We start from the raw sequence: 6,104 nt of genomic DNA, 5'->3' as shown, positions 1-6,104 counted from the left end.
TTATGGTATCCCAAAGGAGCAAGATTTGAGTTGATTGGATATTCAGACTCTGATTATGCGGGATGCAAAGTTGAGAGAAAGAGCACATCGGGCACATGTCAACTATTGGGAAGATCACTTGTGTCTTGGTTATCAAAGAAGCAAAATAGTGTAGCACTTTCAACCGCTGAAGCGGAGTACATTTCGGCTGGTAGATGTTGTGCTTAATTACTTTGGATGAAGGCTACTTTGAGTGACTTTGGAATCAAATTCAAGAAAGTGCCATTGCTATTGACAATGAGAGTGCTGTAAAACTCACCAACAACCCGGTTCAACATTCAAGAACAAAACATATAGATGTCCGCCATCATTTCATAAGAGATCACCAACAAAAAGGGGATATTTGAATTAAGAGTGTTGGAACCGATGATCAACTTGCCGATATCTTCACCAAGCCACTTGATGAGAAGAGGTTTTGCAAGCTAAGGAACGAATTGAACATACTTCTCCAATATGTATTGATGCACCCCCATTATATGACATGCCTCTCCTTCGAGCAAAGCAAGGTAAAGTTGATTGACATGTCATTCATCCATTGCTAAGGAATTGTTTAGTGCATCTAGTCATTCCTATCATGTCCTAGGCTCATTCATTAAAATCAAATAAATTTGATGCTTGTATGGTACCACTATTGCTTGTATGCTTGAAATGATCTAGTGGTAGCATATGCCATGTTTGTGGGCTTGTAAACCTAGTGCTTAATCTAGAAAATGAGCTATAAGTGTTTAACTCAACATGGTGCATGATAACCCTCTTTTGGAGGTGTGAAGAAGCTTACCCTTGGATCAAACCGAGTTAAATATCTTTTGCAAGTGATCTAGATTGAACCAAATTAGGAAAATGATCCTCACTTCACATGGTTTCACCCCAACCTATCTAAAATTTAAGCTCGCCTTTTGTGCTAATTGTTGACAAAGGGGGAGAGAAATTCACAAAGATAGTTAGATAGGGGGAGCAAACAAATGAAATGACATTGTAAGGGGATCAATCAAAATTGTACACAAGTAGGGGGAGCAAGCTCATAAACTTGTATGTTGCATTTGAATATGCATTTCATATATTTGCTTGCATGGCACAAGTTTTAAATTTCAATATCCATGCTTGTGTGGTGTATGCTAGTTGTAGGTTTGAATGATGAAATGAAAAAAAACTAGCATGCATAGGTTAAATAACTAGACTTATGTTCATTTTGTGTAAACTAGACCCTTACTTCTAATGTTGATCTCATGGGGTATTCTAGTTTTTGTGTATGTCTAGTTACTAATGGTGCTAAGGATGGTATATTGGTGCACTCCGATTGGTTTTGCGCTTCAAAGATCCATCTCTTATACCTTAGCATCATTTTGTAGAAATTGACTCCTACATTTCCTATCTAAACATATGTGCAAGCTACAATCCAAACTCTTAGCACATATGTAGGGGGAGCAATTGCTACCATATGGGATTCATGAAACTTGTCCATATCCTTTTACACATAATAAGTATTCTTGGGCAAGCAACATGGATTCAAATGAATTTCAATTCATATCATTGTGAAAGGGTTGTCATCAATTACCAAAAAGGGGGAGATTGAAAGCTCTAGTTTGGTTTTGGTGAATTGATGAAACCCTAAGTGCTAACCTAGTTTATCAAAGTGATTATGAGATAGGTGGCACATTCCAAGTGGAAAAGCAACTGAAGATGATGACATGATGATGGTGATGCCATGGTAATAATCAAGTGCTTGGACTCCGAAAAGAAGAAAGGGAAAAACAAAAAGCTCAAGGCAAAGGTGAAATTTATAGGAGCTTTTCGGTTTAGTGATCAAGACACTTAGCGAGCGTGATCACATTTAGGATCGATAGCCATACTATTAAGAGGGGTGAAACTCATATCGAAATGCGGATATCAAAGTGCCACTAGATGCTATAACTCATTGCATATGCATTTAGAATCTAGTGGAAAGCTAACATCCTTGAAAATGTTTGTGAAAAAATGCTAACACACGTGCACAAGGTGATACACTTGGTGGTTGGCATATTTGAGCAAGGGTGGAGAAGTTGGTGAATCGAATGAGGTGTTTTTCATTGTCAAACAGTGACCGGACGCTGAGTTCGAAGTGATCGGACTCGGGGTTCCAGCGTCCGGTCAATTATAAAAGAAGGTGGTACTCTCGGCCTGAGACCGGACATAGGTGACCGGACTCTGGCTGAACACTGTTCAGTGTCCGGTCCTGCTGATGTGGTGGTGCATAGAGAAGAGGGTGAGTGATCGGACGCTGGGCGAGTCCGGTCAGGCGTGATAGGACGCGTCTAGTCGCGAAAAACCATCTCTGGAACCTTACTGGAAATGATCGGACTCCAGTGATGGAGCGTCTGGTCACTTTGAGCAGTGCGTCCAGTCACAACTTAGCACATGGCGTTAAGAAGACTAGCCATTAAGATTGGGCGCTCATCATTTGAAGTTGATGACACATGGCGATCATCAGGCGACCGGACGCAGGGGTCCAGCGTTCGGTCAACCTAACCGGCGCGTCTAGTCGCCCCGAGTTGGGCTGCAGTGATAGCCTAATGACTCTATTACGTTGGGGGCTCTATTTAAAGGCTTGTGGCCGGCTCTAGCTCATACTCTTGGCCATTTCATTGACATAGCAACCTTGTGAGCTTAGCCAAAGCCCTCCCACTCATCTACATCATTGATTCATTATCTTTGTGAGATTGAGAGAGAATACAAGTGCATTGCTTGAGTGATTGCATCTAGAGGTACTTGGTGTTCGTGTTTCGCTGTGGGATTCACTTGTTACTCTTGGTGGTTGCCGCCACCTAGATGGCTTGAAGCAGCGAGGATCATCGAGCGGAGGTTGGTGATTGTCTTCGGCTCCGATCGCGGTGATTGTGAGGGGTCTTGTGCCTTACCCGGTGGAGCGCCGAAAGGTAACTCTAGTGGATTGCTCGTGTCATTGAGTTACCTCACTTGTGGGTAGATTCTTGCGGTGTCCAATTGTGTGGACGAGGTTCGTGCAACACCTCTTAACCGCTGAACCACCAAGTGTTGGTCGACACAACAGGGACTAGCCTGCCGGCAAGCACATGAACCTCAGGAGAAAAAAATGGTTGTCTCTTGACTTTTGGTATTCTCCCGGTGATTGGATTAGTATTCATCTTGTGATTGGTTCAATCCTCTACGCGGCGGTATAATCACTTTACTTATTTACATTCCCGCAAACTAGTTGTAGTAAGCTCTTTAGTATAGCTAGAATTGAGAGCTTGCTTTGTAGCTTAAGTTCATCTAGTGGAGCTCTTTAGTGTAGCAAGTGTGAGAGCTCTTAGTGAGTAGTGACTTAGTAAATTGTGTGTCTAGTGATCATAGTAACTAGAATGGTTGGATAGGTGGCTTGCAACTCTTATAGAGCTAGAGCAAGTTTGTTTTTCGCTATTTGTCATACTAATCAAATTGCACTAGTTGGCTTGTAGATTTTTAAATATGCTATTCAGCGCCCCTCTAGCCATATTAGGACCTTACAACCTGCAACAGGGGTAAATAAACCTTGAGTACACAATGTACTCGTAAGACTTACCCGACTAGTGGGAATAATTTCCCGACTCCAAAGGATATGATAAGTTTTATGGTTTGCTGGGTTTCCTTTTTGCGAAAACCATTACTAGTAGTGAATCCTTATGTATGTGTTCTATTAGCAGTCATGATTAGTTCATTAGCTAACCATTCTATGTAAGCACATGTTCTACTTTCTAGCAAGAGTTGAGCAATCAGATCCATTCATCTCCTTTCATCTTCCAGTTCTTACTACGATGCTAGACCATAGCCAAGTCGTACCATATCACATGATGATTCACAAACAAATGTATCCTAGTTGGGTACCCCAAAACACATGCCCCGCTTGTACCCCAGGCACAAGCAAGACCAACTCACCACTCTACTGTCAAGGGGTCTAGGTCCCCGTCCAAACTTGGACTCCAAGCCCCCACTCCTGAGTCCCAGACTCAGTGTGGTGCTTAGACCTCCACCATCCCCGCCCCCAATTAGTCGGTCCGAAAAGAGCCGGAACCCACGACAAGAGAGCAACGAGCCTTTCCACTCCCATAAGCAAGTATGTGCTCAGGATAATAAGTCTGTGACCTGACTAGAATCCACAGCAACGTACAGTCCTTAACCAACATGGGCAGGGAAAATAATGTAACCAAGCTATGCCCCGTTGGCCATGGGACACAACCTATTACACCCACCATACCCGTACCATATCCATGCCTAGTCTCCATTTCCTTTCACCATTTTATCATGAGAGCAATAATAATAATCACCTATTGTGAGTAACGACAGGTTACTCATGCTACCGATAGCCTAAGCATAGCAGCTACTCGACCTATGCTAGTAGGACTCATAGGTAGGTTTAGCTATGCATGTAGTTTCAATATAAATCCTGTAACGTAAATGCACATCACACATATATATCTAGTGATTATTCAAAATAAGGGCACCGTGGCTTGCCTTGGGCAGACGGATTGTCAGCTATGTCAGTCATCGGTGGCTGTGGGGCTTCCTCCTGTACGAGAATCTCCTCCTCGTACTTCTCGACCACCTCCTCATACTCCTGCTCTTTGGCGGTCACGAACTCCACCAACTCATTCTCTACATGCATGCAATGATGATGCAACACTTAGTATTTTTGCAACAACAACTCTTAAAATAAGAATACACATGCTAAGCTACTAAGCTAGCTCTAATGACTAAGATACTAAGCTAATCATTATCTCTAACAAATAGATTTCAAGCTCACCCTACAAGTGCTTAACTTTTATAAACCAATATCATGCCATTATTCCTTTAGCCTTGATGGGTATTTAGCTACCTATTAAGTAGTCTATTCTAGGGCTACAAAAATTACAGTGAGCACATAATAATATAATGAAGCTACAATAAAATTTTAGAGTTTTTCCTATCACCAATCTACCACAAGAATTCCTACAATTATTAATCGAAATAATACTAAGCATCTCAACTATTTTAATGCTCCTTAGCATCCACACAGATATGTATGAACTAACTATACTAACAGGTAGACAATATTTTTAGGAACCCAATAAAACTAGTTTCACAATTTTTGGACATCTATATCATTTCATATTAATTATCAAAGTTTAGCTCAAAAATAAAAATGAAAAGCTATTTCTATTTTCCATGAAAAAGATAACCGAATCCAGCTGAACGCGGCCCACGCGAGGCGTGACCCGCGCGCGGATGCGACCCACGGCGAGGAGCCCACGGGCGCGCTGACACTCTTGCAAAAACGCCCTCGCGTTATTAGACAATAGCGCGAACACTACACGTACTATTTCTATAGACGACTTTGCAATGGAGCCCTCGTATCTTTTCACCTTCGCACCGGAGGGGTCCCCGAGACGCCCCGCACTCGCCGGCATGGCGGATGGTGGCACTAGGCAGTACGCCGGCCACTCGAGGCTCGCACCAACCCAACTAACGAGTCGAACCCCATCTATGACCCTAACGCCTACCCTAAGCAGTGATACGAAGCAACAGGGCGTACTGGAGCGAGCTGCCACCGCGCGCGGTCGCCCATGATGGCGCCACGGTCATCCCGGTGAGCTACAACACTAATATGATGGTAGAGATAGGGGATAAGCACCAGGGGCACACCGCGAACTCGGCCGAAGTGGTGGTTCGGCCGGTGACTACCTGAGCAGGGCTGGCCACGTGCGCGCGACGAGCACGGCGATGAGTCGTGGCGGACACGGCCGTGTCAGTAGTGGTGGGGCGGCGGTAGCGCTCCCATTGGCGTGCGCACGGTGGAGACGGAGCCAAGGTGAGCTAGTGGTGCAAAGGAATTTGCACGGGTGAAGTGGTGGAGGTTGGCCATGGCGTGGGTGGTGACGGGTCTTAACGGCGTGGTGGTGGGGCGAAGCTCCAAAATTGAGGCTCGGGTGAGCCACAATCAAAGCGGGGTGGGGGCGGCTGGAGAGGGGACATGAGGGCGGAGGCACAGACAAGAGGGATTGATAAGAGGGTGACCCCTCATAGCTACGGCGCCGGTGCAATTCGACTGCGGCAGG

Source organism: Miscanthus floridulus, chromosome 19, assembly GCF_019320115.1.
Source record: "Miscanthus floridulus cultivar M001 chromosome 19, ASM1932011v1, whole genome shotgun sequence".
Taxonomy (NCBI): domain Eukaryota; kingdom Viridiplantae; phylum Streptophyta; class Magnoliopsida; order Poales; family Poaceae; genus Miscanthus; species Miscanthus floridulus.
Note: the sequence above shows the minus strand (reverse complement) of the source record.